This window comes from Podarcis vaucheri, assembly GCF_965113315.1.
Source record: "Podarcis vaucheri genome assembly, chromosome: 1".
Classification (NCBI taxonomy): domain Eukaryota; kingdom Metazoa; phylum Chordata; class Lepidosauria; order Squamata; family Lacertidae; genus Podarcis; species Podarcis vaucheri.
Genome location: NC_138759.1, coordinates 28,814,830 through 28,827,238, shown reverse-complemented (window position 1 = coordinate 28,827,238; position 12,409 = coordinate 28,814,830). Strand labels below are relative to the sequence as shown.

Here is a 12,409-nt window from a genome sequence, read left to right as displayed (position 1 = left end):
ACGTTGGCAGAAAGATGCTACCATATATACTCGAATATAAGCCAAGGAACCTAATTTTACCACAAAAAAACTGGGAAAACTTATTGACTCAAGTATAAACTGGTTCACCACACCACAAACCTGGTGGTGGAGGCAGTGGCGGAGGAAGAACGAGAAGCCTGAAAGGGCTGCTTTCGGGCTGCTCGTTCCTCCTCCTCCGCCACTGACAACGGCAAAGGCGGAGGAGGAAGGAGCAGCCCGAAAGGACCCTCACTCGAGTATAAGCCAAGGGGGGCTTTTTCAGCATAAAAAATGTGCTGAAAAAATCGGCTTATACTCGAGTATATACGGTATATAAATGCAGCAAACAAATTTGTGCTGCCTTGGAGACTGAGTCTCATTGTAGGTTTGATTCACATGGGACCCCGGCCGAAGGCAGCATTTTCTTCGGAGTCTGTGACACAATGGGTCAGTGCGTCTGGCTGTTAACCAGAAGGTTTGTGGTTCAAGCCCACCCAGGGATGGTTATGGGCAGGATTCATGCATTGCAAGGGGTTGGGCTAGATGACCCCTCAGGATCCCTTCCAATTCTACATTTCTATGATTCTATAAGTCTTTCTCTCCCTTGCCTAATTTCAGGGCCTTGGAGCTGAGACAGGGAGTGCGGCTTAATTCACTTGAGGGCGTATCCTGAGCCACGAAGACCTTAAAAAGCATTGCAATCAATCTGCATCTGCTAAAAGCCAAAGTCTCTTCGGTAACAGACTGGGTTCTTTTGACCCGTTGACCACTGCCACATGTGAGCTTTCCTCCTTGTTACCATGTACTGCTTTGCATGCGAGTATGCGGGTGGCGCTGTGGGTTAAACCACAGAGCCTAGGACTTGCCGATCAGAAGGTCGGCGGTTCAAATCCCCACAACAGGGTGAGCTCCCGTTGCTTGGTCCCAGCTCCTGGCAACCTAGCAGTTCGAAAGCACGTCAAAGTGCAAGTAGATAAATAGGTACCACTCCAGCAGGAAGGTAAACGGTGTTTCCGTGCGCTGCTCTGGTTCACCAGAAGCGGCTTGGTCATGCTGGCCACATGACCCAGAAGCTGTATGCCAGCTCCCTCGGCCAATAAAGCAAGATGAGCGCCGCAACCCCAGAGTCGGTCACGACTGGACCTAATGGTCAGGGGTCCCTTTACCTTTACCTTTACCTTACAAGGTTAATAATAATAATAAATTTTATTTATACCCTGCCCTCCCCGGGCTCAGGGCGGCTAACACCAGTAAAATTACAGTAAAAACATAATGGGGGGGGGACAATTTAAAATACAGGTTAAAATGCAATTTAAAATGCAGCCTCATTTTAAAAGCAGCCCATAGATCAAAACCATAAGGGGAGGGAAACATAAGGGTCAGACTGAATCCAAACCAAAGGCCAGGCGGAACAGCTCTGTCTTGCAGGCCCTGTGGAAAGATGTCAAGTCCTGCAGGGCCCTAGTCTCTTGTGACAGAGCGTTCCACCAAGTCGGGGCCAGTACTGAAAAGGACCTGGCCCTAGTTGAGACTAGTCTAACCACCTTGCGAATTGGGACCTCCAAAATATTTGAACACAAAAGGCAGGAAAAGAAAGCTTCAGAGGAACAGGCCATTATCATGTGCAGCATTTGGGTAAAGAGAATCTCAACTTTCTTCTTCTTAAAAGGAAAAAGAAAAAAAAAGCAGAAGGCACATTTGATCACAGCCTGGAGCATATAACCTGGAGAAGCCTCAGAAGCCAGAGTTGGAATGAGCTAGAAATCTGGTCACCAGTGAGGCTCCACTGCCCTGCATAGCTATTTCTCACAACTCAATAAAGCAAATCTAATTATGACAAATAAAATATGCAGAGCTTGTCTTAGAATCCAGCAATATACTTCTTACAAATTTTTATCTTGTGGAGCTTAATGGGACCCCAAGTGGTCTCCCATTCAGATCCTGACCTGCTTATTTACAACAAGGTTGCAGCGCCATGGGCCTTCAAACAAAATGTGTGTGAGTGTGTGTGTGTTGACAAATCCTTGGTCAAGTATGATCACACTGCCACCCTAATAGAGCAAAGAGAGATTCATAGGCGGAAGCAGGTTTCACAAGCCTGCAGGTATTCCAGGTGCAAATGTGCATCTGGATGACAAGACTCACATTTGGATCACATTAGAATGGCAGGATGAGTCTTTTGATATGGATGGAAATGTGCAACCCCATCTAGGGTCACTGGTTGTACACATGTGGAATTGGATCAGAGACAACTTACCATAATGTGAAAATTAGATTTTTGTGAAACCACACTGAAATTCCATATGCCACTGCCAGGATTTTTGTTGTTGTAACTTTGCTAAATGACAAATCAAGAACTGAACTAGAATAGCCTCTGGCCTTAAAATAATAAAAAATATGACTGAATGAATCAGTAACTGCAGTAATATGATCAGAAGAATTATTTGCTGTAATTATTTCTTTGCTCTACAGGGAAAGAAAACAGGAAAATAATACTTCCCTAGATTGCGGTTTTCATTCTTTCCTTTCCTCATCTATTTGCAGACACTGCCCTCTAGCAGTGAGCAGGGAGTTGAACATTCTATGCAAACATGGGACTTATTATAGCTTTATGGTAGTTATTGCTTTTTATTGCAGTTTCCATGCTGCGGAGCTGTATTCATGGCGTCATAGTACATTTTGCAGCAGCATTTATCCATATGATTTGCAAACAATAAATGTTAAGTCATATTTGGAGTTGGCACTACAATCATAACCAACGTCCACAATTATGAAGGTTAGATGTACTATAGATTGTGTTTTTCCTTCCAAAATGTCTACACTTACTGAAACTATGCTATAGTTTCCACCGTCTTTAAACTGCTTCTTTACCATTTATACTTGGTTGGAACTGCCGCAACAAAAAGGTCAGCCCTAAATTCATAATTTAGCTGAACACACCAATGTCATCTCCTTGGCTTGAGTCTCAAAGTGCCCTTTCGCTCGCCAAAAACATCACCTACTCATGGAAGAACAGTTTACAACCTGGAAGAAGGAGGATGTGCAAGGAATAACCCCCAAATTCAGCAAAGTCCTTGCCAATGCTCAGACTCTTATGCAAGACTTTGCACAAGCCCTTTTTCAATGAGCAACTAGAGTTTATATGCTGCACACCCTGTATCTTCCTTGTTCACCTTGCTAATCACGTTATAATGCAATTCCTACTTTAAACGCATGCAAATGGGAGACCTTTTTTTTACAGTGCAGCATCACAGAGCTGACAAAACAGCAGTGATGCTTTCCCCCCTTCTGCTCACGGTTCTTTGGAACCGAACCCATGTTTTTAAAAACACCTAAGATTGTTTTATATATTTAGTCCTTTATTTCATTGGCATTCTGTGTTCTTTGCAAAAGCAATCTGAACTACACTGTTATGGAAAGCACTCTCCTTGCTTTCTCTTTTAGGGAAAGACATTTAAAAAGTATCAAGAATGGATGATTAATCCATGATTACTGAAGGTTAATTCCCGATTTATTGGAGCCAAATTACTTTTCAAACAACATTAGATGGAAGGTTTTCAAGCAACGCTCCAAAAGAAACCAATCATTACAAGTACTTAAAAAACAGCACGCTAGAGTCAAGGGCAGTTAAAAGTCTAAGCAGCTGTAGCCATGGAACAGAACTTGAGAGAACTGAAATTGCAATCCACAGTATGCAATCAACAGGAACTTCAGTCAAAAGAATAAAAATACGTAAACTTCCAACATAGGAATTCCAAGGATGAAACATCAAATAAGGAGGGGGCAGAGGTTGTATTCTAGAAGTGTCGGGGAGACAGTTGCCCCAACTCACAACCAGCCCCTTACGCAGGCAATGGCTGCATACAAGGCTAGAGCACAACTACACATGTCGGACATGAGACAGGTGTTTTTGGGCTTGTGCTGCTCTAGCAAATGCAATCCAACAATAGACGGAATTTTGCTTCTGCAGAACACACGGCAGTAGAATCAGCAAACCCACTTGAGAATGCGCCACTGCATCCATTTGCAAGCCAAGGGTTCCTCATTTGTATTTAGGTCACAGGTCCTAACAGTTTGTCCAGCTCTGTTCACAAAGCTCCCTCGAGTTTCAAGAACAGCTTGTTGAGCAGCACAAGTGGATGCTGCCGGAGGTGAGGAGAGTGTCAAGAGTCCTGCTGCACACACATGAAAGGGCTGAAGGGAGGGGGAGCCCAACCAGAGGGAAAGGCACAGGTTAGCCACCCCTGCTCCATGGCCTGCCCTTTATCAATAGAGGATCAGGTCTATAAATCTCTGAAATTCCACGCTTTACTGAGACCAGCACAAGATCAGAAGATGGTGGCACATTTGTCAGTTGCCTGCGCTGCACATCTATGGGTTTCGCTCACAGCGAAAGGGGTCTTCACGCTGCTTCTTGATGCTTTGCTCCGGAGTCCCAGTCTCCCTTTGTAAAACCTTGAGGTCTTTAAAGCTCAAGAGGGGCCTGGAGCCTAAATCTCAGGTAGACTTCACAGTCCAAAAGTCATCTGGGCAGAGTATAAGGACACTTGGACAAAGGACTATACAAAGACACAGCAGAAGCCAAGACTGGCTGCTGAGGCCAAAACAGTCCTCATGGCCATTCCCAAATTCTCACCGTTAAATTATTCAGCCACAGCAGCCAAAGCGGATTCCCAGAGAGAAGCCAAAAGGCAAAGGCATGTCATGTTCTGCAAAGTGCTGGTGAGAGTCAACTCTCTCAGATGCCTTCATCCCCAACCCAAACAAGCAATACTTGTGTGTATCTGAAGAAGTGTGCATGCACACGAAAGCTCATACCAAGAACTAACTTAGTTGGTCTTTAAGGTGCTACTGGAAGGAATTTTTTTATTTTAAGCAATACTTGTGACTGTCTGGGGAAGGGATCTCGCCCCCACCCCCTTCCCCAACCCATCAGCACTGCTTCAATGACAACTATTAAACTGGTGCTGCTCATGTGCATTTAAGCACCTGTGGGAACCATCCCTGGCACCAGGATGGGCTGTGGAGATGCCAATTCTCCAGCTAATGCTGTAGAAATTTCCAAAGCTGCTATGTACCCATCAGCGCACCTGCACAAAAGGGAATACACGCATAGTTTCTGGGAAAGCTCAGTTCATAATATGGGGGCACGTTGCTGGATCATACACAAGCCTTCGATTTATAATTTCATTGTTTGAACTACCACTTTCTACTAAGTTGGTTTCATAAATTTTATTAACTGGCAGATGCCCCATCGCTCATTCCACTTGTCAGCTCATCCACCAACCCCTTTGCCAACTGCCCTTCCCCCACACCTAGCCAAACCCCCTTCCCTTTACACACCAATCTCCTCATCTGTCCCTTCACAACTTGCTTGTTTGCCATGAAAAATAAACTGAGACCTTTTTTCTGCATTCCTTGCTGCTCCTTTAAAACCTAATGAAACATGAAAATTCCTCAGCACTAGAAGTTAAACGGGAAAAATATTAATTATGGCTGCACTAATTCTGTCTCAAAAAGTGTATCTGAAGAAGTGTGCATGCACACGAAAGCTCATACCAAGAACTAACTTAGTTGGTCTTTAAAGTGCTACTGGAAGGATTTTTTTTTATTTTGTCTCAAAAAGGATATTCTAAAATTCTGTCCCCTAACAATAGAATTCTGATTTTTTCAACATCCAAGTTGGAAAGGTATTCTTGTAACGTAATTTTGCTTAAATAATATCCCTAGTTGTGTGACTGGACTCACTTAGAAAAAGTTATTGTTGATGCAAAATGCTTTCTTAACATATGATCCAATAACTGCTGCTTTGTCTAAGCTTATGTATGTCACCAAACAACTTTATCAATTTCATCTTTGTTAATGTGAGCATTTGTTAAATATAGCACTACGTCATCTGCAAAAAATAATAATTCCATACCTGCTCTCTGCTAAAACAAAATTGTTACAGTGTTTGTGTAAGTTGATTGCAGAAGTTTTATTAATTATCGCAAAATTCAAGGCTGGGAATGGGCATCCTTCCTAGTTTCCTTAGACAAATAAACGGATTTGAAATTCAAGTGCAAATAATGTTGCTCTTAGATTACTACAGATAATACTAATCTACTACTGTTTTAATTCAATGTAATTTAATTCAAGGCACTTTAATTCAATGCAATCTCATATGTAGGGAGAGCAGAGATCAAAGAACTAAAATAGGGCTAATAACTGCAAATCCTCAGATGCCAGAGTTTTCCAAACAAAATGCTCAGGTTTTTGTACAGGGAAACATATATTTCTTCTCGCAAACCCTTCAAAGCCACCCATGTTTCAGGGTGATACATATGCATGATAAGATTCAATTGAGTTTTCAGGATTTGTAGTTGGAAGCAGCGCTAACAGCTGTTCTCCCCCCTTTAGGTTTACAAAGTAATCTCAGCAAATCACACATTCTATATATATCCAACATCCTTACTGTCCTTTTCATGCATCTGATAAAGAAATGTGTAAGTGTCACAGGCTCTTAGCAGCATAATCAACAAGCCCACACGCCCCTGGAGGGCAGCCATTTTAATAGACATGGCAACAAAAGATACAGAAATCCACTGCAGGACATTTGCTTGGCTTGCAGAAGGTCCCAGGTTCAATCCCCAGCGTCTCCAGCTAAGGCTAAGAATGTTCCCTACCCAAAACCCTAGAGAAACACTGTTAGTCATTGCAGACAATACAGAGATACACGGACAAGTGGTCATAGACTCACTATAAAACAGCTTCCTATTTTCCTAATTATAATAATAATAATAACAATGGTAAAGAAAAAAAGAAAAACAAGCCTTATGGAGAACGGTTGAAGGAGTTGGGGATGTTTAGCCTGGAAAAGAGGAGACTGAGAGGAGATATGACAGTCATCTTCGAATATCTCAAGGGAAGAGGGAGCAAGCTTGTTTATTCCTGCTCTGGAGGGTAGGACTCGAGGCAATGGCTTCCGATTACAAGAAAGAAGATTCCAACTAGGAAGAACTTTGTGACAGTAAGAGCTGTTCAGCAATGGAACGGACTCCCTCAGGAGGTGGTGGCCTCTCCTGCATTGAAGCTTTTGAAGGAGAGGTTGGGTGGCCATCTGCCATGGATGCTTTAGTTGAGATTCCATCAATAAACACACGAGAAGTAACTGGATGTGTTCTTAAATAAATAAGGTATACTATTCATTGTATCAAATTGTAAATGTCAACAGAAGTAACTCATAAAGTTCAAAAAACGAACAAAGCAGAAGACTCAGTGGATCAGACCATTCTCTAGTCAGTTCATGCATAAGGTCCATCCATGTAATGGTGTCTATCCCACCTGTCTGCTCATAAAGTCCAAACAATCCACATGAAAGGTTGTTACAGTTCCACAAACTCCTTTCACATAGTCTAGACAAGGATTTCCAGAATATTGGGCTTGTTTCGCCGTCCTGGGCTTCATCAGTAGTTAAAGAACAGATGTGATATTACAACACAGTGGATCTTAGGACATAGTAGCAGCTACTACAGTGGTACCTCGGGTTAAGTACTTAATTCGTTCCGGAGGTCTGTACTTAACCTGAAACTGTTCTTAATCTGAATCACCACTTTAGCTAATGGGGCCTCTCACTGCCGCTGCGCCGCCACCACACAATTTCTGTTCTCATCCTGAAGCAAAGTTCTTAACCTGAAGCACTATTTCTGGGTTAGCGGAGTGTGTAACTTGAAGTGAATGTAACCCGAGGTACCACTGTACTGTGAAAGGATTTTACTAGAACTGACTAGAGAATGATGTGATCCACTGGGTCTTCTGCTTTGTTCGTTTGTTGAACTTTATGAGATACTTCTGTTGAAATTTACAACTTGATACAATGACTAGTATACCTTATTTATTTAAGAACACAGCCGGTTACGTCTCGTGTGTTTACTGATGATGCTTTATGTGACCATAGGTTTATTTGTTGTTGTTTTGTTTGTTGGGATTCCTACATTGCAGGGGGTTGGACTACATGACCCTCGGGATCCCTTCCAACTCTACATTTCTATGATTCTATGAAATGGGACCTGGAAGAAAATGTTGGCATGTAGACTGACCCTGTTTGGGATTTCAGCCACCTAGGCCCTCTTTCTGGACAGCCCATTCTCCCCTCCACTGTTTTTTGCTCTCCGCACTCCAGCTTCCCAACAAACACTGTAGCCTGCAGCCTGTAGCCGCTAAGCATGTTTCATTCTCACTGGGCTCTTTTCAGTCCTCCCTCTGCTTAGTTTCTTTCCACAAAAATAAAGGTTTTTATGCACTTCTGCAAAGCCTGAGGGCTGCCCCCCCCCACCCCCGCCCTGCACAAGCTTGCCTATGCTTCCCCCACTCTGCATGGATCCTCTGGCATGCGTAGACAAAATCGGCCAACTTCATCAAGAATAATTAATCACTGTAACGTAACAAGTACAAACAAACAAACAGAGCTGTGTGCCACAAAATTGTTCTTTGTTCTTTTTGCCTTGGCAGCTCCAGATCAGTTTTAATTACTATGTTGACAGTACTTGCCTGCATGCTAACATCATACTGCATTGTACTGTAAATTTGTAGAAATAATGAAGACTTCCAGTTGGCACAAGTGTCCCTCATCTCAGCACTTTCCGAAACTTCCTGAATTTCTTCTTCGGAAATGGAATAAACCTTCTGTTAGAAACTATTGCAAATGATATTTTTTTAATAAAAAGAAATCTATGGAAGGCAAGAGGCTGGGTTTGGGGGCAGAGACGCTTATTTTTAAAAGATACACAGAAGTTGCCTGATACAGAATGAGACCATTTGGTCCATCTGTCTCTGTCTCTTACCTACAGAGGCCTCTCCCAGCCCTAACTGAAGACGCCAGGGACTGAAGCTTAGGAAATTTTGTATGCAAAGGATGTGCTCTACCAGTAAGAGGGCCAGCCAGATGCCTCAGAAGGAAACTCATAAGATAGACACGGGCACAGCACTCACCCACTTCTGATCCCCGCCAAGCAGCATTCAGAGGCCTACTACCTCCAATAGCAGACGTCCATAAGGATGAGGCCTGCTCAGTTAAAGACTTTTTTTTGTTTAAAAAAACCCCAACAACTACTGCCTCACCTGTATCACACGCAAACACACATTTTCACAGCTCCCTTTGACTTATGTAACTCTTTTATTATTATTTGCAAAGCCAACAGGGAATGATAACATTGTGAGGTTTTGATGTCAGTATTTAATTTTACACACAGCGGTTCCCCCATTACACAAGTAATAATCTGAAGACATGCCACTCCATGATGTTTTCTCATTTGCAGATTGTGCTGCAATGCGGGGGGTTGAGTTTAACCCTGAGGCTTTCCATGGGTTGTCTTTCAATGCAACTCTCAAAAACTCAGCCTTTCTGACTGAGATCTGTTTTGATTTTAGGGCTTCTGAACAATGAAAAGCAAGCTTTTAAATGTCTTCCTTTTTTTAGATTACATTTTGATTATCTTTATTCCATAGATCCACATACTTTTAAAAAGCGCATACTGATATCACAGCGGAAATGTTCTATGGGCCAGAATGGGTGGCCATTACTATTTGGGTTAAATAAATGAATTAGGGTTGTAGTTATGGGTTGTTTTTATAGCCTTTCGGTCCATCTGATGTCAGGAGCAGGTCACATGAGCTGGAAAAATTTAATTTTGAGATTTTATTTTTGGACAATAGTCCAGAGAAGCCAAAATATAGCCTGTCTTCTGTTTAACACACTAAATTTTTCATCATATAGCCCCCCTATCTGACACTGAGCAGCAATTGAGGTAACATTCCATATACAGCGGTACCTCGGTTTACAAAAAGTCCCGTTTACGAACTATTCGGTTTACAAACTCCGCAAAACAAGAAGTAGTGTTCCGGTTTGCAAACTTTACTTCGGTCTACGAACGGAAGCCAGACGGTGGAAGGGCACCAGCGGTGGGAGGCATCTTTAGGGAATGCACACCTTGGTTTAAGAACAGATTTGGTTTAAGAATGGACTTCAGGAACGGATTAAGTTCGTAAACCGAGGTACCACTGTATAAAATACTCTCTTAATTCACCCCACTTAATCTGTCAACATATATCCTTCCAGATCTTTACAAAAGGGTAGAGGTATCACCTTGAAGGATTAAATTAGGCACTGTCTTTGTTTACAGCCTATGACTGTGGTAAAATTTCTAGACATGATTGTTGTCAGTAATAAGTCATTTCCTCTGGGGAAAAAAAAACACCTTCAGCATTTAAAGATAAACAGGCAAAAACATGTAATACTCAAGTGTGAGCAACAAACTGAGTAAAACAATTTGACAGATGCAACGGATTCTATGTGCAATAAAAAGCCAAGGGGATGAAAATGAAAGAGTGCTTTGATTCCATGACAACACTTTTTATTAAGTTGGTATGTTGTTGTCAAAACGTCCTCCACAAATCCTCAAGAATAGGGAAAGCTGAAGTATGTTTTCCCAAATATTTTAACTAAGGATAAAAGTTGTCATCGCTATCTTCTTCAAGGACAAATCCACAGCCGTCCTTGTTAGTTGGGTTGTCGCAATGTTGCATGTTACATATTGCTGCCCATGTCAAACCATTCTTTGCTGAGGTACATCTGAGCACTGCGTAAGATTGCTTATAACCAGCAGGAGAGTTGTACAGTGGGTCACTACAAATAAATATATCCAAGACTTATTTTTGGGTAGGAGGCTGGGGTTTAAGCCGCCATTGGCTGCGTGCTCTCCTCTCAGGAGGGAACAGGATCGTGCAGCCAAGGTGGCAGGATTTAATCCCCGCTCATCCGCTGTCTCTCCTCCTGTGAGCCCTTTGCAAGCAAGGAGCATCCATCGGGGCATTGTTTAATACAGCTACAGTAAAACATGTCATTTGTCCCTCAGGGGGGAAAGTCCATTCTGTTGAATTTGAGCGGCTGACCAGGAAAAGCTGAAAGACTTAAGGCCGTCAGGGACATTAGAAAGAGCTCCCGCTCTCGTGCTAATAGCGCCAGTGCTATTGCTGAAAACATGGGCCTCTGAGCAAGAGGGCATCGCACCAAGAAAGAAAGCAACAAAATAAACAGGAGAGAAGGAGTCCATCATTCAAAACATAGGAAGCTGCTTTACATGGAGTCAAACCATTGTGTACACCTAGCTCAGTTATCTACACTGCCTGACAGGAGCTCTCAGGAGTTTCAGACAGGGGACACTCCCTGTGGGTGCCGGGGACTGAACCCGGAACCTTCTGCAGATGCCCTGCTAGTGAGCTACGGTCCTCCCAACTATACTAATACAGTGGTACTTCAGGTTAAGTACTTAATTCGTGCCGGAGGTCCGTACTTAACCTGAAGCTGTTCTTAACCTGAAGCACCACTTTAGCTAATGGGGCCTCCTGCTGCCGCTGCGCCGCCGCTGCACGATTTCTGTTCTCATCCTGAAGCAAAGTTCTTAACCTGAAGCACTATTTCTGGGTTAGCGGAGTCTGTAACCTGAAGCGTATGTAACCTGAGGTACCACTGTATCCTCTCATGAGTTTATAGCTGTAGGGCTGGGTGGTCCTTTTGGTCGGCTATTTGCCATTGCTCCTTCTTTTCCAATGCCTGTTACTTGCTGTATTTCTTTGCCCGGACTCCAACCCACCCACCCCCAGCCCTGCTCCCACCATTGCAGGGGGGTTGGACTAGATGACCCTTGGGTCCCTTCCAACTCTGCAATTCTATTATTCTATTTCTTCCTTCTTTCCTCAAGACCAAGGAACACCCAGCATTTTCTACCTCCTCCACACCAGCTTGTAAACTGCAAGAGCCTCTTATTGTGGGGTTTTTATTGTAGGGGTGCATTTATCACACGTCATCTCTGGTACTAGTATTTAGCAGTAGTGGCAAAGTCTCTTGAGTCCTTAAGTACATCTATATGCTGTTTTCCCATTCTTGTCTTATGGAGAGCTGGTGTAATCCAGTGGATAAGAGGATGAGCTGTGAATCAGGAAGCCCCTGGCTTGAATCTTTTTTGCTATACACCCACTAGCTGGGTTTAGGCAAGCCATTCCCTCTCAGGCTCAACACCACCCCCCTGCAATATGCAATATGGGGGGGTAATGATACTGACTTGACTTACAACAACACCGTAAGGTAAGGTTTGCAATGCACAAGAAGCCCTTGAAACAATGGAAAGGGTTATCCCAACGTGAAGGGCTGCTACTATTAACCACTTTCTTCAACAGTCCATGAGCCAAGCACCAGTTGTGCAGGAGATTAATGTTTTGACTGACCCAGTTTAGACAATCCAAACTTAACAGTCTTAATATTATATACAGAAGAGAAGAGGGCAAGCAAGTTAACAAGCTCAGACTTTGCCTGGCTCTAGGGGTGCTTTAACATGCCATCATTTGCAATATGGTTTACAAACTGCACAGAGTA

General features: G+C 43.1%; 1 protein-coding gene across 5 annotated transcripts in view; it reads right to left on the bottom strand.

The window, feature by feature from the left end:
- Positions 1-12,409, bottom strand: part of CEP128 (centrosomal protein 128) — a 185,316-nt gene that overhangs the window by 161,581 nt on the left and 11,326 nt on the right. The gene's annotated exons all lie outside the window — the stretch shown is intronic.